The sequence below is a fragment of the Rhinopithecus roxellana genome, chromosome 9, assembly GCF_007565055.1.
Source record: "Rhinopithecus roxellana isolate Shanxi Qingling chromosome 9, ASM756505v1, whole genome shotgun sequence".
NCBI classification, from domain to species: domain Eukaryota; kingdom Metazoa; phylum Chordata; class Mammalia; order Primates; family Cercopithecidae; genus Rhinopithecus; species Rhinopithecus roxellana.
The window spans coordinates 54,108,848-54,130,474 of NC_044557.1; positions in this window are offsets into that span (position 1 = coordinate 54,108,848).

Sequence of the window (21,627 nt, forward strand, 5' to 3'; positions counted from 1 at the left end):
ATGTTTATTGATGGGAAGAATCAATATTGTTAAAATGACCATACTGTCCAAAGCAATTTGTAGATTCAATACTATTTCTCTTAAACTACCAATGTCATTCTTCACAGAACTGAAAAAAAAAAAAACCTATTTAAAAAATTCATATGGAACCAAAAAGAGCCCTAATAGCCAAGGCAATGCTAAACAGAAGGAACAAAGCTGGAGGCATCATGCTACCTGACTTCAAATTATACTACAGGGATACAGTAACCAAAATAGCATAGTACTGGTACAAAAACAGACACATAGACCAATGGGACAGATTAGAGAACTGAGAAATAAGGCCACACACCTGCAACCGTCTGATCTTTGACAAAGATGACAAAACAAGCAATGAGGAAATGACTCCCTATTCAATAAATGGTACAGGGATAGCTGGCTAGCCATCTGCAGAAGATTGAAACTGGCCTCCATCCTCACACCATATACAAAAATTAACTCAAGATGGCTTAGAGACTTAAATGTAAAACCCAAAACTATAAACATCCTGGAGGACAACATAGGCGATACCATTCTAGACATAGGAATGGGCAAAGACTTCATGACGAAGACGCCAAAAGCAATTGCAACAAAAGCAAAAATTGACAAATGGGATCTAGTTAAACTGAAGAGATTCTGCACAGTAAAGGAAACTATCAACAGAGTGAACAGACAACCACAGAGTGGGAGAAAATTTTTTGCAAACTGTGCATCTGACAAAGGTCAATTTTCCAGCATCTATAAGGAACTTAAACAAATTTACAAGAGAAAAACAAACCAAAAAAGTGGGCAAAGGATATGAACACTTTTCAAAAGAAGACACACGTATGGCCAACAATCATATGAAAAAAAGCTCAACATCAATTATCATTAGAGAAATGCAAATCAAAACCATAATGAAATACCATCTCACACTAGTCAGAATGGCTATTACAAAAAAGTCAAAAAATAACAGATGCTGGCAAGGTTGTGAAGAAAAAGGAACACTTACACACTGTTTGTGGGAGTGTAAAGTAGTTCAATCATTGTGGAAGACAGTACAGTGATTCCTCAAAAACCTAAAGACAGAAATGCTGTTTGACTCAACAATCCCATTACTGGGTATATACGCAAAGGAATATAAATTGTTCTGTCATGAAGACACATGCATGCATATATTCATTGCAGCACCATTCACAATAGCAAAGACATGGAATCAATGTAAATACCCATCAATGATAGACTGGATAAAGAAAATGTGATACATATATACCATAGAAAACTATGCAGCCATAAAAACGAATGGGGTCATGTCCTTTGCAGGAACATGAATGGAGCTGGAAGCTATTATCCTTAGCAAACTAACACAGGAACAGAAAACCAAACACCACATGTTCTCACTTATAAGTGGGAGCTAAATGATTAGAAAACATGGACACATAGAGGGGAACAGCACACACTGGGGCCTACTGGAGGATGGAATGTGGAAGCAGGGATAGGACCAGGAAAAATAACCAATGGGTGCTAGGCTTAATACCTGGGTGACAAAATAATCTGTACAACAAACCCCTGTGACACAAGTTTACCTATGTAATGTACCCCTGAACTTAAAATTTTAAATAAACCTAAAAAAAAAGAAAAACAAGCCACATGTGGGAACAATATGTTGGTTAAATACTTACCTGATAAAGCTCTTGTATGCAGAATATATAAATAACTCTCACAACTCAATAATTAGAAAACAAACGCACTGTATTTTAAAATGGGCAAAAGCATTGAGCCTATACTTCACCAAAGAAGATACACAGATGGCGAAGAAAAAAATCACGAAAAGATTGCCGCTGTTGTTAGTCACCAGGGAAATTTAAATTATAATCACACCCATCTATTCAAATGGCTAAAATTTTAAAAATCGAATAATCCTAAGTGCTTATAGTAATGTCGAGCAAGTGGAACTATCATACATTGCCAGTGCCAATGCAAGTTTTTACTACCAGTTTGGAAAAACAGTTTGGCAGTTGCTTTTAAAGTTATGCATACATTTACCTTATGACTCCAAAATCTCGGTCATAGAAATGTAATCAAAAGAAATGAAAACCCCTGTCTGTATAAATACTTGAACATAAATGTTTATATTGGTATTATTCATAATCACCAAAATTGGAAAACAACAAAAATGTCTATCAACTAGTACATGTATAAACCAAATTGTAGTAAACCTATTCAGTGAAGTACTATTTAGCAATAAAAGGAATGAAGTACGGATGCATGCAACAACACTGATGAATCTCAAATGTATTAAGAGAAAGACGCCCATCTCAAATGGCTACGTACTATAGGATTCCATTGAGATGTCCTTCTGGTGTTGTATTTCTTGTTTATGGTGTTGTAAACACAACTGTGTGCATTTATCAGAATTTATAAAACTACACTCAAAAATGTCAATTTCACAATGTATCTAACATATCTCAACATCTTGATTTTTAAAAAGCTAAATGTGGGTTATAGAGTGTAATATAACTTGAGATTGAGTTTCTTATTTCTAAATATAAATTGTTAATGTTTTGGCAAGTATAACTTCTATCTTTACTAAAACTTTTCTGAAGTTTTATGGATCCCATCAATGATGTACACTTAAATACAGACTAAAAGTAAATATTTATCTTACCAGATTTATCTTCATTTTTCTTATATTCCTGTCCTTGGCTTTTAAAGATCACTTCACCAGAAGGAAATCTAAAAGTTATTAGTTATTATCTCTGGAGGTGGGATAACAGGATTGAATAATTTTCTTCTTTGTACATTTTTGTATTTTCCAATGTTATGATTACCATTCATTATTTTTATAATCAGAAAAACTTACTAAAATAAGACAGTATCCCAAATTACCTTAAGATCACTATTTGAAGATATCTGACTTTCTGGAGCTACACATACACAGAGTCGCTCACTTTCTTGCAGCCACCTGTCTAATTTAGGTTGCTTCCTAAGGGATTAACAGATGTTGGTCACCAAGAAGCTCTGCAACAACAGAGACAGTTACCTCAGGCGAGCTGTGGTGAAAGTGATGGTCCTTTCTGACTTGCACAAAGTATGTCTTCACTCATAATATACACAATCTGCATGAAACATGGCCTGTCATACATTCAAATACCTACTTACGCACAAATAAAAAAATTCCCATAAGTTCTAGATTGCATTTTGTGCAATATGTGTGGGCCACTCATAGCTCAAGCTATTTTTCTCTATCTCACACCAAGTTTAAATAGAATTCACAGAGATGATAGGCACATTTTAACATCTCTAATGAAAGAAAAAATGCATGGAATATTTTAAAGCTGTCTTTTCTATTATGAAAGTATAACAATGAGAATCTAGAAAAACTAGAAATGCTATATATCTACATATCTTGATCTCCTTTCTTTTCTTTCTTTCTTTTTCTTTCTTTCTTTCTTTCTCTCCTTCCTTCCTTCCTTCCTTCCTTCCTTCCTTCCTTCCTTCCTTCCTTCCTTCCTTCCTTCCCTCCCTCCCTCCCTCCCTTCCTCTCCCTCTCTCTCTCTCTTTCTTCCTTCCTTCCTTTCTTTCTTTCTTTCTTTCTTTCTTTCTTTCTTTCTTTCTTTCTTTCTTTCTTTCTTTCTTTCTTTCTTTCTTTCTTTCTTTCTTTCTTTCTTTCTTTCTTTCTTTCTTTCATCATCTAATCTGTCACCACACATATCCCTACTACTCAGAAATAAGGTGCTATTAACATTTCAGAGTACTTCTTTTAGTTATTTCTATGTATGTATGTATGTATCTCTCTCTCTATATATATATACACACACATATATATATATCACCACACATATCTCTATTACTCAGGAATAAGCTGCTATTAACATTTCAGAGTATTTCTTTCAAGTCTATGTATGTATGTATGTATGTATGTATCTATCTATCTGTTATCTATCTATCTATCTATCTATCTATCTATCTATCTATCTATCTATCTATCTATCTATATCTATCACTGTTCATATCCCTACTACTCAGGAATAAGCTGCTGCTAACATTTCAGATTATTTCTTTCAGGTATTTTTCTCTATGCATAAACACTACCCCATGTATTTAAAGCTGTTCTATCTTTATATCATCACTTTAGTACTTCCATTGGTAAAATAAAACTGCAGCTGTGTTCCACTGTCTACCCTGCTACTCAGGGTATTTGGAAGCTGAAAATTTCTTCTTAGCACATTCTTTTATTACTGGAATTAGCCAATGAGTTGTTAGACACAATTCAGCAAGGTCATGTGCCCTTTCCCTTTATTTATTTTGTTTTCCCAGCAATTTGCTAATTTCCCCATATTTCCTGAGCTCTTTTTCAGTTTCTCTCAGGTAGTTACTATACCTAAGATTGAAAATAAGAGGGCATTAATGTTAACAGTATTCCTGCCTCAATGTGACTAATCCCATCCATAAGTGAAGTATTTTCTATTTAAAAAGAATTCATGAGACATAGTGTCTCTATTCCTTTTGAATTTCATTTTATTTTTGAAACAGAGCTCCTTCTCATTACTTTTTTCTCTTTCTGTCCTTCTATTCCTTGATATCTCTTGATTCTCTTTTCCATACCTATTTCATATCTATAGAAATTGCCCTAAAGTTTTAGAACCACTCTGTAGAATAATTTAAAACTCCACTATTTCCTGTAATAAAATATTAACACCACGCAAAAAGGGAGATTTGTAGATGAATGCAATCTGGACATACGTATTGAGAGATATAAAAAATTTTCCTTATTAACATGTACTTTCTAAATTAGCTCTCTTGAGTAAAGATGCATTGAAAATGGAAATCACTACATTCTGTTTGAAAGAATTCCATTTCACTTCTAAATAAAAGCAACATTTACCTTTACTATTGAGGACAGGCAAAGACCTATACAATGATTCATTTCATGACCTTCAAAAAGAAAAAGTCAAGTGTGCCACCTTGTAATAAAATGGGAGAGCAACGAGACAGGTCTTATTACTACCTTGAAGGTCAGCAACCACAATAAAATAAACATTATTATTCATGATTTAAATATTTTTTACAGGAACCAAATAGACATAGAAAGAGCCTAGAACACAAATTGTTTATTAAAGTGAAAAGAAATGCATGTCTCATTTTAAAACCAGAATTTTGCTGCATATAGGAGCATCTGTCAAGCGGGGGCTATGTGGGATCCACAGTGTTGGAAATTCCCTCCTTTAGTGATTATGTTTTAGTTAGGGTTAAACAACAGAGAAGCCAGTTAAGGACATCTCTTATTTCTCTGAATTGTTAGGTAAGGTTTCCTGAACCAATATCGATGGAGAATTAATGTATTTAAACAGATTTTTAAAATACCCCATTTTTCTTTAAATTCAGACCTTCTAGCAATACAATAACATTTCCCAGAAGTAACACTGGGAATCTGTTTTTGGGAGACAGTCTTGAGGTTTATCATTTCAGCTCCCAACTACTATACATTTTAAAAAATTGTGTGGAACAATAACTTAGGTACTATTGTCGCCAAATCAGCTTGAGCTCTGTTTACCCACATCTGACCTGGATTCTACTTGCACAGGAGAATCTAGCTTGCACAGGAGAGTCTAGACTCCCTTGCGTAAATGAGGATAACTTGAGGACTGATAGTTCCTCAGATGCTGGAATTAATATTCTTTTTGAACATGGAGAAATCTGAAGTTTCTTCCACCTGGGGCATAGGTGTATTCCAGAAGAACAGGACCTTTGCTGGATGGGAACGAGAGTCAAAAGTGTCCTTTAGTAGCGTTCGGAATTATTGTCAGTGAAGAAGGGTGGGGTGATGTGTGTCAGTCAAGGTCCAGTGAGGAACAGGTGGCTCCAAAAAGCAATTTAATGTGCTTTTATTAAATTTTCCAACAGAGGAAATAGAGGAAGGTGAGGTGACTCAGACATTACAAACTACAGGAAGCCACTGCTTTCTCTGCCTGGAGAGCCAAAGGGGAAAGTGGATTCACTTGAGCCCTGAAGCTGGGGCCACCCACCAGAGCTGAGACCACCAGGCAGCTACCAAGAAAGAATTGGGTCCTAGAGAGTAGGACTGCCTGGTGGGAGCTGGAACCACTGAGGAGAATCGAGCTCTCACAAAGGTGCTGACTGAAGCAAAGAGAGGGGAAAATTATCCTGGATTCTCCTCTCTGTCCACACTTGTCTTTTGCCAGAGCCTCCTACTGCCCAGCCTCACAGAAAAGAAGCTCCTAAGAGAGACTGGGTAATGTAAAATGAAGTGGTCAGAACAAGAGAGGGCCACGAAAGGGACCTTAACTGAAGGAAAACAGATATATAACCAACTCATCCTAGCTGAGAGGGCTCTCACCCAAACTGTTCCCAGGCCAGACTTTGGATACTGTCTGAAGTTTACCCATGAGGAAGACTTAAAACTAAAAGACCAAGATTAACTTCTGCGTTACAAGAAGCTATGAGCCACAAGACTCAGGTTGTTTAAAAGAATGGTGATCAATAAACGGAAATAATTTTTCCACTTGGGACAAAAAGAAATATGGTTCTTTAAGGAGAAGTTTTGAGGTCAGTGGCCTAGCAGGAGCAGCAGGAGAGAACCGTCTTGGGAACAAATGGTGATGAGGAATGAAAGATGAAGGTGGAACAGAGGTCAGAGCCTCCTGTTAGGGAAAGGTTCAGCCTTAGCAGAAGGGGCGGTCTCAAGGCTGACAGAAAAAGCAGCCGTGTGCAGCCCCTGAAATCTGCAGGCAAGGAAGTTTGACAGGATTTCTTGGAGCTGTTGACATAAAATGGCAGAGATAGAACTGGCCTTTGGAAAGTAGAGGACAGTCACTGAAACCTAGAAGTAAAGACTCTATTATTAGTACACACATTATACATATGTGGTGATAATAAAGACAGTTGCTATTGTCTGTGGCTTTGGGCATGGTGTTAAGTTAGTAAAGCATCTCACTTAATTCTCACGAAAATCTTGTAGAGCAGGCTCTCTTCTTATAACTTTATAGACCAAGAGAGTAAGGACTAAAGTCAGGGCTTATAAGAGGTTGAATAGAATCTGACCTTGGGTCATCTGACTTTAGAGGCTTCTTGTTCAACCATCATGCTGTGCTCTTCCATTACATAATCTTTGTGGTGTGATGATATAACTTCATCATTCTTGAGACTAGCCATACTTTCTGTTCTTCTTTATAGGGATAAATTTAAAAGATTTTCTAGGTCATGCCCATTACAGAAAGAAAGTTAAGTTTCTCAAGAAGCATGTATTCCTCCCAAAGGATAAAACAAACGTGTATCAACTGACACCCCCAGAAAGGGTATTTTGGCCCCCATTCAAGCTGGCCAGGTGCCATCCATCTGGCTGTGCATCCTGTTTGACTTAATTCAGTAATTTGACTCATTGAAGCCGTGTGCATCACAGCTTACTACTTGGGAGCCCTCTTAAGAACAGAAATAAAAACTCTCTGCAGATGTGACCAAGCTGATGAAAAGCAAGGAAGTTTCTAGTTAGAAAGTACCATCATTCCTTTCTCATACCATCTGAACTGATAATGCCAGGAAGAAAAACTTTCATGTTATTTAATAGGATGAGCATTTCCTCCTGAGGAATCCAGTCTTCCGTAAAATGACAGAGATCCTGGAGATAAGCCTGCATGGCCCAAACTTCATCTCTTGCTTATCTTAAGGTAGCTGCGATTTAGAATTTCTGTTTCTGAAGCAAGAAAAAAATACAACATCAGCAGCCAAATTTCAGCTGGCAATAGGATGTTCTGAAACTGCTATTTTATTTGGGGAAAAACACAGAAAGGGTTTTACTGTGCTTTATACCAAAGGCATGTACGATAAATTACATGCCACTTTAGTTCCTTGTAGGTGAATTGGAACCAAAACACTCATTTGTCTTAACCTTGATCTTTCCAGCTAACCATAAGGAATTATTAGCTAAGATACAAAAATATAAATCACAAAAGAAAAAAATTGGTCAATTGGGATCCACCACCACATCTTTTGCTTTGTAAAAAGACATTTTTAGGAAAATAAAAAGCAAGCCACACATCAAAAGAAAATATTTGATAACTACCTATCAAATAAAGGTCTGGTACAAAGAATATGTAAAGAACTCTCACAACTCAATAATAAGAAAACAGCCTCATTTTTAAAAATGGGCAGATGATTTGAATAGACTCTTCACCAAAAGAGATATGTAGATGACTATCAAACAAACATATAAAATAGTGTTTAAAATTAGTAGTCACTGGGAAAATGCAAATTATAATCACAACAAGAGATCATAACTCACCAATTAGAATGACAAATATTAAAAATCTGATGATCCTAAGTGCTTGCAATAACATGGAGCAAGTGGAACATTCATATGTTGCTCATAGGAACGCAAGATTTTGCTGCCCCTTTGGAAAACAATCTGGAAGTTTCTTTTAAAGTAATATGTACATTTACCATATGATATGGTTTGTCTGTGTCCCCACCCAAACCTCATCTTGAATTGTAGCTCCCACAATTCCCACATGTTGTGGGAGGAACCCAGTGGGAAGTAATTCAATCATGGGGTTGGGTCTTTCCCATGCTATTCTTGTGATAGTGAATAAGTCTCATGAGATCTGATGGTTTTATAAAGGGGAGTTTCCCTGCACAAATCTCAGGTATTGCCCAGATTTACCACTGCCCAGTCTCGGGTATGTCTTTATCAGCAGCACGAAAACAGACTAACACAGTAAATTGGTACCTAGAGTAGGGCGCTGCTGAAAAGATACCTGAGAAGTGGAAGTGACTTTGGAACTCGGTAACAGGCAGAGGTTGGAACAGTTTGGAGGGCTTAGAAAAAGAAAGGAAAATGTGCGAAAGTCTGGGACTCCCTAAAGACCTGTTGAATGGCTTTGACCAAAATGGTGATAATGATATGGAAAACGAAAGCCAGGCTGAGGTGGTCTCAGATGGAGATGAGGAATTTATTGGTAACTGGAGCAAAAGTGACTCTTGTTATGTTTTAGCAAAGAGACTGGTGGCATTTTGCCTCTGCCCTAGAGATTTGCAGAACTTTGAACTTGAGAGAGATGACTTAGGGTATCTAGTGGTGGAAATTTCTAAGCAGCAGAGCATTCAAGATGTGACTTGGGTGCTGTTAAAGGCATTCAGTTTTAAAAGGGAAACAGAACATAAAAGTTCAGAAAATTTACAGCCTGACAATGTAATAGAAAAGAAAATCCCATTTTCTGAGGAGAAATTCAAGGTGGCTGCAAAAATTTGCATCAGTAACGAGGAGTCAATGTTAATCCCCAAGACAATGGGGAAAATGTCTCCAGAGCATGTCAGAGACCTTTGTGGCAGTCCCTCCCATCACAGGTCTGGAGGCCTAGAAGGAAAAAATGGTTTTGTGGGCCAGACCCAGGTCCCTCTGCTGTGTGCAGTCTAGGGACTAGGTGCCCTGCATCCCAGCAGCTCCAGCCTCGACCAAAAGGGGCCAAGGTACAGCTTGGACCATGGCTTCAGAAGGTGCAAGCTCAAGCCTTGGCAGCTTCCATGTGGTGTTGAACCTGTGGGTGCACAAAAGTTACAAATTGAGGTTTGGGAACCTCCACCTAGATTTCAAAGGCTGTATGGAAATGCCTGGATGCCTAGGCAGAAGTTTGCCAAAGGGGTGGGGTGCTCATGGAGAACCTCTGCTAAGACAGTGTGGAAGGGAAATGTGGGGTAGGCACTGCCACACAGAGCCCCCACTGGGGCGCTGCCTAGTAGAACTGTGAGAAAAAGACCACCATCCTCCAGACCCCAGAATGTTAGATCCACTGACAGCTTGCACCATGAACCTGGAAAAGCTGCAGACACTCAATGCCAGCCCATGAAAGCACCCGGCAGGGAGGCTATATCCTGCAAAGCCGCAGGGGCGGAGTTTCCCAAGACCATGGGAACACACCTCTTGCATCAGCATGAACCAGATGTGAGGCATGGAGTCAAAGGAGATCATTTAGGAGCTTTAAGATTTGACTGCCCTGCTGGATTTGGGACTTGCATGGGGCCTGCAGCCCCTTTGTTTTGGCCAATTTCTCCCATTTGGAATGGATGTATCTATCCAATGCCTGTATGCCCACTTTATCTAGGAAGTAATTAACTTGCTTTTGATTTTACTGCCTCATAAGTAGAAGGAACTTGCCTTGTCTCAGATAAGACTTTGGACTGTGGACTTTTGAGTTAATGCTGAAATAAGTTAAGACTTTGGGAGACTGTTGGGAAGGCATGATTGGTTTTGAAATGTGATGGCATGAGATTTGGGAGAAGCTGGGGTGGAATGATATGGTTTGGCTGTGTATCCTCCGAAATCTCATCTTGAATTGTAGCTCCCACAATTCCCTCATGTTGTGGGAGGGACCCAGTGGGAGGTAATTGAATCATAGGGGTGGGTCTTTCCTGTGCTATTCTTGTGATAGTGAATAAATCTCAAAAGATCTGATGGTTTTATAAAGGGGAGTTTTCCTGCGCAAGTTCTCTTCTCTTGTCTGCTGCCATGTGAGTTGTGCCTTTCACCTTCCGCCATGATTGTGAAGCCTCCCCAGCCATGTGGAACTGTGAGTCCATTAAATCTTTCTTTTGTAAATTGCCCAGTCTTGGGTATGTCTTTATTGGCAGCGTGAAAACAGACTAATACATCATATGAGAGGCATATTCAGAGTACAATGGGGCTTTTGATCAATGTAACTTAGGGTAGGGGGTGGTACAGCAGAGGAATAGGAAGTGTTAATGCTTCACCAGCATGGAAAAACTCAAAGCTTGTCACTTATCAACAAAGAATTTGTGCCTACCATTCTTTTTCTATCCTTATGTGACACTATTGACCAAGAATGACAGGAAGTACAGTTTTTATTTTAAAGTATTCAACTAATTCATTAGGTCACCTCCTTGCTATGGCAGCCCTATATTATAATTTGTATTGGAGTTTGACTTATTTAATAAGTCCTTATTGAGCACTCTTAGTATGCAGATCTCTTTAATGGTTACTACAGGGAAGGAAATAAAAGACAACTTTAGATTTCTCTGGAATTTATACTACATTGCATGCTGACTCTGCACTATGAAATAGTGCTGAGGGCTGTTTTTAGAGCATCTCATTTATTCTTGACAACAGTACCATCATCTCCATTTAATATACAAGGAAACTGAGGTTCAGCATAGATTAGTAACTTGTCCAAAGTCACAGTCAATAAGTGGCAAAGAGGAGTTTGAAAACAAGGACTGTCCATTTTTAATTCTAAAACCTTTGCTATTGGTCACAGAGTTGTTGGGACCCAGATGGCTGCTCTTCCAGTCTTACTGCTCATGGCCTCCATAGCAAGCTCTTTAGTTTTCCATTTGCTTAACTGTTTGAGTGCTAACATCTAAAACCAGGAAGAAAAGGAAACACCAACATATCCACAAAGACATAAGAGTCCCCAAAAATAATCTTTTTTTTAACATAGAGAATAAGAAAACTGTATTTAAAAGATGTAGTGATAGGAAAATAAAATGTTTGCTTAGGTTGGTTCTTATACAGCCATATCTAGCTCATAAAATGTCAACATTAGAACAAAGACTGACATTAGTTTATAGTTCATGAAATAATGATATCAAATAATATAGACTGGGCTATTAGCCACTAATGAAACCTCAGGACTAGTAAGCTGTACAGTCCCTCTTGTCATTCTGATCTAAATTTGAATACGCCAAAGAAAAAAGATAATTGTGAAAACTTTTAATTGTGATTCATTACATTAATACCCAATAGATGCATCTGGCAAAATAATTAAATGATAAAAATCAAAATAATTTTAATTTAAAATCAAAATAATTTAAATCAGCTTAGTAAAACTTTTCTCACCTTCCGCCTACCCATTTCATCAGTGAGAAAAATCTTGATCTAGCGAAGTTGGGGCAGGGGCAATGTATAAGCCCTCTTACATCCCCAGGACACAGCATAAGTCTGAAACAGACACTTCAGGAAGCAGTTTCTTAAACTGCATAGTAATGATGAAGTCCTATATGAAGTAAGATCCCAGAGTTGGTTAACAGCAGGCAGGCTAAGAGTTGAAACCTCTAGTCTTTTCCTATGAAATATTGCTTCCAGTTTAATTGATTTTATTTAGATGGGTTTACACTTAAGCACAGATATTCAGGCAGCACTTGTATTTCCCTAGTGACTCTGTTTATAAACATTCAGAGATAGTTACGGGTAAAGTTAGAATATCTTTCCCTCTTTTATTTAATATTTATTAAGGACTTACTATGTGTTATATTCTGTGTTATGTGTTTTACATAAAATATATCATCACAATGACCTTCTTTTGCAGATGAAGAAACAAAGGTTCTGAGAGGTCTTCAGGAACTTGTATATTATTACAGAGGTAGTAAGGATTGGTTGGAAATGAAACGAAGGGCTACCTCCTGTCCCCAAAGCTCATGCTCTTAACCCCTTCACCATGAATTACTGGTTCTGTTCCTAGACTCCAGGCATCATATACCCCTGTTAATACATTCTGTCTTCAAGCAAGCCCATTTACATTTATATTACAAAAGTTTAAGTTGTTCATGAATATAGCTTCTAGATTCAGACCGCCTGGATTCAAATTTGGACTCCACATATACTAGCTGTGAGATATTGCCCAGTGTGCATAATCTTACCAAGGTTTCAATTTCCTCACTCATAGTAGAAGGAAGACAGTATGGTCTACCTAGTGACAATGGGTGGTTGTGAGGATTAAATGAGATAAATCATGTAAAGCATTTGCCTGATTCTTATTCAGTGTTCAATAATACTATCATAGAGTGTAAACTCCTTTGAAATTAGGCATAAGACTAGGTATACAAAGAGCCAGAACAGAGATGTATTTGAATTCACGTCTTTATAAAACACAAAAATTATTGCAACAATCTTCAAATAGTCTTCAAGCCTTCTCCACACATTGTTGTAATCTATGTAAAGGAAAATAAAAAAATCTCAGCCAGGCGTGGTGGCTCAAGCCTGTAATCCCAGCACTTTGGGAGGCCAAGGTGGGTGGATCACTTGAGATCAGTAGTTCCAGACCAGCCTGGGCAACATGGTGAAAACCCATCTCTACTAAAAATACAAAAAATTAGCCAGGCATGGTGGTATACACCTGTAATCCCAGCTACTCTGAAGGCTGAGACAGGAGAATCACTTGAGACAGGAGGCAGAGGTTGTAGTGAGCCGAGATCACACCACTGCACTACAGCCTGGGTGACAAAACGAGATGCTATCTTAAAAAAAAAAAAAAAAAATCTCAGGACTCCATTCTCCTGTGACTGGAGACTGAGTCATGCAACACCCCTTCCAAATGAATAGCTGTTACTAGCATCGTGAATAGCCAGATCCCCATGAAAAGGTAAAAGACCTCAGGTATCTACAAAAGACTGGCCTCACAGAACATTCATATGAAAATTCTTTGCTGGCCCCTCATAAATAAGGGCATGCCAATTATAATTTTAGGTCTGTAATCTAAGTCTAGCTTCTAAAACTAAAGTCTGTCTGATTCACACTGATAAGGTCCATTGCAAGCTTATCTTCCCAGGTGCAGAACAAAGACAAGGCCAGATAAATAATTCCTCCACTTATTCAGAGACATCTGCATAATTGATTCTTCCTTTACTCCCTTTTTCTCTTCAAACATTCACCATATTCTATGTACAGAAGAATGTAACCTTGTGAGACTTTAGTTAGTGCCCAGTAAATATAAATTTATAAGGAGACTTATATTCACCTTACTGCCTACCTGTCTGTCTTTCTACCTATCTTCTCTCATTTAAGGAAATGTACAGATACTAAATCTCCTGAAAACTTTTTCAGAAAAGCAGTCACATATGCATCTGTGGCTTGAGTTTTTCCTGGACATAACCTAATGCTGGCTTAATCAACCTCAATTGATTGATATCTTTGCTTCAGTCACTCATTTTTATTTTCATTTACATATTGTATCCATTGTATACCACTATAAACTGAAGTGTACTCACTGTTGCTAATGTGAACAAAAGTGTATCTGAGACAAATCTCAGTTTAGAGGCTTATTTTGCCAAGCGTAAGGACATGCCTGTGACGCAGCCTTAGGAGGTCATGATGACGTGTGCCCAAGGTGGTTGGGCTACAATATAGTTTTATACATTTTTAGAGAGACATAAGACATCAATCAATACATGTAAGATATACATTTGTTCTGTCCAGAAAGGCAGATGGGACAAAGCCAGAGGGGGTAAGCGGGGTCGGTGGGACAGCTTCCAAGTCATAGGTGAATACAAAGATTTCCTGATTGGGAATTGGTTGGACTCAATAGAAGAAAGTGTCTGGGTTAAGATAAGGGATTTTGGAGACCAAAGTTCTTGTTATATGGATAAAGCCTCTGAGTGGCAGTCTTCAGAGAGAATAAATTTTAGATGTTGCTTATCAGACTTAAAAAGTTGCCAGACTCTTAGGATCAGGGAAAAGACCTAGAAAGGGAAGGGGATTCTCTACAGAATGTAGATTTTCCCCACAAAAGAGAGCTTTGCAAGGCCGTTTCAAAATATCAAAGAAATATACTTTAGGGTAAAATACTTCGACTTCTTCCAGGGCCTGCTATCTATCATGTGATGCTATACTAGAGTCAAGCTGGAATTTGATGTCTCATTGCTACAAAAAGTCTGCTTCATCAGTCTTAAGATCTCTGTATTTTTCCTTTTTTTTCTTTTCTTTTCTTTTTTTTTTTTTGAGACATTGTCTCACTCTGTTGCCCAGGGTGGAGTGCAGTGGTGTGATCTTGGCTCACTGGAATCTCTGCTTCCTGGGTTCAAGTGATTCTTGTGCTTCAGCCTCCCAAGTAGCTGGGATTACACGTGTGTCCCACCATGCCCAGCTATTTTTTTTTTTAGTAATTCTGGTAGAGATGACATTATGACATGTTGGCCAGGCTGGTCTCGAACTCCTGGCCTCAAGTGATCTGCCTGTCTTGGCCTCCCAAAGTGCTGGGGTTACAGGCCTGAGCCACTGCACCTGGCCAGATCTCTGTTTTAATGTTAATGCTGGTTAGTTGAGCTTGAATTCCAAAAGGAGGAGAATATTATGAAGCACATCCAGCTCTCTTTCCTCATCGTGGTCTGAAGTAGTTTTTCAGGTTAACTTTGGAATGCCCTTGGCTGAGAGGAAGGGTCCATTCAAATGGTTGGGGGTTTAGAATTTTATTTTTAATTTACACTAAACTAATCTGATCATGAGCCTTCCTTATCTAAAAACCTTCCCTTTTTCTGCAGAAGACCAAGACAAGAGAGGTCCATGCCCAACCTCCTTAGTGTGACAACCAGATCTACAATTTAACCTTCACTTTATATAACCAATGTTAAAGTCACAGTGAATCACTTGTTATTCTCATTATAAATTATTTGCTTCACTCAGATCTGCACGTCCAAATCACACTTATTCCTAGACCTGGGTCAAATGCTGCCCCTTCCATGTCTTTCTTGATTCCCTCAGCTTTTAAGTGTTTTTTCTTATAGAAATACTTCTCAGTCTTTAGTATGCATTATAGCCACCTGGAAAGCTTGTTACAACACACCTTGCAGCAGTCAATCCCAGGGTGTCTGATTCAATAGAAATAGGATGGGACCTGGGAATTTGCATTTCTAAGAATTACCTCGTGGTGTTGATGCTATGAGTACAAGAACTGCACTTTGAAACCACTGTCCTACAGCATGTTAGCTCAAGGCATTTACTACCACTTGCTTTGCATTTCAGTGGTGTATGTTCATGTCATTCATCTTACTAGAGAGCAAACCTCTTAAGAGCAAGATCTGAGGCTAATTAACTTTTGTCTCTCTATATTATAGTAGCAAATGGCGGGGGTGGGGGGCTTTAAATTATGTTGCTTGGCTAAGTGAATGCTAATGGTTTGGAAAGACTTCTCTAGTGGTGGGGTCTAAGGAAATTGAAACACTTTGAACCCATATATGTGGCCATTTGCAGGCTAAAAGAGAATGCAGATTTAACAAAGACTTGCAGTTTGCAAGATCCTGATTGAATATACTAGAGTCTGGCTGGAATTTGGTGTCTTATTGCAACAAAAAGTCTGTTTTGTAGCTGTGCCCACCCTGCAAAAATCTGATATTAAGCAAGGCAATATTGTACACGTATTATCTTGCTTAATTCTCATCACAGCTTTTTGCTGGGTGGGCACTGCTATTATTCTTACTTTATAGATGAGCAGTGACAGTTATATAAGTAATTCTCCCAAAGTCAGCTGGTGAGCAGTGGGGAGAACTGGGGTTTGGACCAGGCTTTCTTTCCAAATCCTAGCTCTTAAAGGCTATGCTATGCTCTACTATCTCACACTGAATGATGACATCTTGACAAAGTCATAGGTTTTCATTCTAATCATCAGCATTCTCATTATCAGCAGGTAGCAGTGGTCTCTTTTAATGTGGATAGTAGGAGGTCAATTATCCTGATATATTTACAGGATTGGCTTCCTGTTATTTTTGTCTATTATATCCTAAACTTAAAAATTTATAGGGCTTAATTTGGAATTATAGGCAGAAACTCAAACTGTCAGACTGTGCATCTATGAACTGCTCAACTTAAACATCTTAGGCTTATTAATCAACACTAGGACTGTCACATACACTTCCATCCATTAAAAAATGATGATGGATTTAAATAACATGTAAGACACCACAAAATTGGATTTGTCTGGCACCAATACATTGATTGACAGAGAGAAAAAAAGACAAAGAAGAAAGCCTGAGCAGCTAGTGTTAAGAAAACCAGTTTTATATTTAATATTCATAATTAAAACTATTTGCTTCAAAATTACTTGAAGACTCTTGATTGCTTTTTTTAAAACTAAAATTTTAGTACTTAGGTTAAAAAAACAACAAAACAGAAATGGCCAGGTTCAAAATGATACATAAGGAGTATCTGTAATAAAATACAAAAATTTCCAGGTAAAGCTGTTTTGTAGTAATAGTGGTTGTACTTTTCTAGTGGGTTTTTTTTTTTAGTGGATTTGAAACACTGAGTCATCTGGCCACTTCAGTTTTTGGTCATATTATTAACAAAAAATATATATTTCAAAGAAAGAAAGGGATGGACCGTTTCTGCTGTAAGTGTGCTGAATCTGGGGGGCTACAGTCAGCATACTTCATAGAGATGCACCCATGAAGGCAGAAGTAGCAGAAGGAAAGGTGTAGAAAAGTCCTGCAATCTGCAACATGGTCTGAATATTCCTTAGTTAACTCCCTGAGCTGCAGATTAATTTACTTGATTATAATTTGCAAAATACCCTGCTGTTATGCTATTTCAGACAACTGTGAGTTTGCACTCTATTAAGAAGTAGAGATACATAAAAATTAGTATACTACTTGCAGCTATATTTGATTATCTCTCAGAGTTTTTGCCCCCAAGATTCCAGAAAATTGAATGAAGTTCAGTGGCCATGCTATTAAACCCTAAATAAACCACTGGTAATCTTGGCACCTTGAATTTATTCAACAGTTTTATGAATACAATCAGAGAATTTACTGTGGTAAGTATGAGCTAATTAGTATTTTTATGGCTTATAGTTTTTTTAAAAAAGATAAGAAAAAGCTACAGGGAATAAGCCCAAGCAAAACGTGTTTATTGAAATATCAATCTATAAAGAGAAATAATAATCTTTGAGTTATAAGAAAAGAATAATAAGCAACATTAACATAGTATCTGATTTATGACAAAAAATTAGATTATATCAAGATGATAGGGACAGGAGGCAGGGAAATTCTGGGCAGAAATTTCCTGGTGAGGGCCCTACTCTCAAGTCCAAAAGCCTAATACCATGGCCCAAAGTGAGAACTTACATCCCTGTTTTCTTGCTCGAACATTGCCTTTTCCAAAATCACCCATGGCCTGCCCTGCCTCCCATCCTGTGCCCATAAAAACCCCAGGTCCCACTGTCAAAGAGGAGAAGCAGCTGGATGTCAGTCTACAGTTGGATGTTGGAGAGATGCCGCTTGACTTTAGAGGGACAGCTTAACTGCGTAGCTTCAGTTAATCTTCCAGGGGAAGATTACCTTCCTGATCTGTCCCTTTTTCAGCTCCCCTTCCTGCCGAAAGCCATTCACTGGCAATGAAATCCCTCAAATTTACCACCTTCAATTTGTTCATGTAATCTCATTCCTCCTGGATGCTGAACAAAAACTCAGGTGCCATCAGTGTGGGTGCAAAAGGCTATCACACTGACCTTCCACTGAGCTGTTAATACTGAAGTTGTCCACAGATGGCAAAGCTAAAGGGGCACTGTAACACTTCCTCTGGGGCTTCGGGGTCATAAGCACCCTTCCCTGGATGCAGCTGTATGGAGTACGGAGTTTGCTCTTGCCAGTATGGAGCTTGCTCTTGCCAGCATCCAAAAGCACTCACCCTAGCTCCTGCACCCACTCACCTGAGCTCCCAATCCCATAAGGGGTAGAGCAGCAAGGGAGTGGAGTTTGCCACTGCTGGCGCCTGGGCACTCCAGTTCCCATACATGAAGGGGTCAGGGAAATACCCTGCTTCAAAGATGTACTGAAGGATGTCACTGTTTACTAGATAGAGGCCATTATTGTCTTAAAGAGGACTGGGCTTCAGGGATATAGTCCCCATAAGCAGCACACTCTAGTCCTGTTTGCCTACATGGTATCTTGCAACACAAAATCTTCTCCAGTGGGAATTATGTGTTTTCTAATAGTCAATGTGATGCAAAAAAATATATTTTCAATTGATAGTTACAAGAATCTAAACTTTTGCCCCCAAAACTCATGGATAAGGTAATTGGACATATTTTCTAAAAAAAATATGGATTCCCATAGATATTTTTCTTCAATAGACATGTGAATCTTTTCCTTGCAACCTTGGATGCGTGATAACCAATTACACATTGTTAATTGATCAAAGGAAATAGCATTTGGTAAGGAAAACAAAAGCAAGGTGAATGAGGATGCCTTCAAGGAAGGCAGGGAAATGGCCTGAGCTTTGAGAATATTTTTTTTTCAGCTCAAAGGCTGGACTTTCCACATTATGTGTTTTTGCTTGAAAACACTGAAGGTCAAGTTCCTTTTCCTCTATCTTCACAGTCTTACTCTGTGACCTCAATTTTCCATCAGCTTCAGGGCTCCTAGAGAGCATCAATGTGTCGCTTCCCAAGAAAGATAAATGTGAAGTAAATCCAAAATGCATCTGGGCATTTGAACCCCCAAACCTCCTGAACTTTTATTTGCCAGTGCAAAACTGTTTAAAGTTCAAGCTGGGACAGACGATACATTAAAACCTTTCTGTCTCTCCAGTATCCATAAATGCTTTGTCACTTATTCCCCCTTGGTCCTCCTGAAGTTGTAAGGCCCTATTCCTTTCATTATGGGTGAAGAAAAGCCCCTCGACTTTATTACTTAATGCTGAAAGATAGCTACTTTGGTTTGGTACATTAAAAATTATTTAAAGGAACCTGTATCTCTGGAGAAAAAAACAAAAACGTCTTTGTCTTTCTAAAACAATAAGTTCTAACCACTAAAAGGAAGAGGGCATTAGCCAAGTCAACCCACAGCAAGGCACTTGGGGAAGTGTTAAAATCACTGGCATTGGAAGTCCAATCCAGTTCAATCTCTGTGTTTTGTTTTGTTTTTGAGGTTTTCCAAAGGGCCCAAGTACCCAAGTGAGTTAATTCTGAAAACACATGATTCTTCCCGCTTTAGAATAAGCTGAGTCTCAGCATAGTAAACCAAGGAGAGTCAGCTGAGTCTCACAAGAGGCTGCACAGCTGGGAAGTGGTGGCCCAAGTTGAGCCCAAGTCTGTCTCAGTCTAAAGCCTTCCTTTTTTTTCACCAGAGTGCAGCCTCCAACATCACCCGCAGATGTTAGCAGGAAAAGGCACACGGCTAGATGGGGTTTTCAGTGTCATCATGAGAAACAGATTTTTAAGCCAATGGTTTCACTTCCTATTTTAGCAAAGCAGCATCTCTCTGTGCAGTGGACTGATAAATGTACACACTACATACAAATGGGCAAAGAATGTGTAGCTTCTTTATTTCCCATAGCTCATTGAACCTTCTAATAAACTATACTCCCCTGGGTAGCAGAGGATGACAGATGTGGAGGGACACACTAAATGAACCCAACTGCTAAACTAAGCTTCTCCACATAAGGCAAACACTTTCTTTAGGTAATGCAGGCATTATTTTTATATTTTATAATTTCCAACTTTTATTTTAAGTTCAGGAGTACATGTGCAGGATGTGCAGGTTTCTGACATAGGTAAACATGTACCATGGTAGTTTGCTGCACAGATCATCCCATCACTCAGGTATGAAGCCCAACACCCATTAGCTATTTTTCTTGATGCTCTCCCTCCTCTCACCCGCCACCCTCCAACAGGCCCCAGTGTGTGTTGTTCCCCACCATGCATCCACATGTTATCATCATTCAACTCCCACATATAAGTAAGAACACCTGGTTTTTGGTTTTCTGTTCCTGAGTTAGTTTGCTAAGGGTAATGTCCTCCAGCTCCATCCATGTTCTTGCAAAGGGACATTTCTTTTATGACTGCATAGTATTCCATGTTGTATATGTACCACAGTTTTTAAATCCAATCTATCATTAATGAGGATTTATGTTGATTCCATGTCTTTGCTGTTGTGAATAGTGCTGCAATGAACACAGGCGTGCATGTATCTTTATAACAGAATGATTTATATTCCTTTGGGTATATACCCAGTAATAAAATTGCTCAGTTGAATGTTATTTCTGCCTCTAGGTCTTTGAGGAATTGCCACACTCTCTTCCACAATGTTTGAAATAATTTACACTCTCACCAATAGTGTAAAAGTGTTTTTTTTTTTTTCTCCACAACCTTGACAGTATCTGGGGATTTTTTTTTTGGCTTTTTAATAATAGGCATTTTTTTAATGCTGAGTTTTCAGATTTGCTCCTATCCTGTGTGGCTTCCCAAGATGGCTTTTGGGCATAAAAAGCCATCTCATGTGAGATGACGTCTTGTATGACCTTAGGGTCATGGAAAAGATTGGGTGGGTGTCAGGGGAAGCTCAGAGATACATTTGTAGCCCTTGTACTTGGTTTTCTCCCAGGATCCTGAGACCACCTGCTCTTGGGCACCCTCTGGTATCTGACGCTGGCCACATAGCAGGTGAGTACACAGTCAATTCTTGCTTCGTCAGGACTCCACTGAGCACTCTGCTTACTTTGTCCCTTGCCTTCACAGCAGAATGGTGAAACTGGCCCAATTGTCCTATAGAAATGATATTTACCATTTTAAAAGTAAGTATAGAAATTGATGCTCTGTCTTGAAACTTGAATTTATATTTGTCTTAATGGAGTTCCTTCCTCAGAAAACTGACTCTCAGGCAAGGGACTGACACTCACTAGATCACCACGTCCAGAAAATGAGATGTCAGACCTCTTTCTTTACTCTCCTCAATTCCTGTTTTCCCACCTTCTCTACTATATAAATACCCCAATTTTTGATCAGTTGGAGAGAAAGATTTGTGACTTTATCTCTCATTCTCCTTGGCTGCAGCACCCAATTAAAGTCTTCTTCCCTAGCCATACTCATGGATTCAGTGATTGGAATTCTGTGC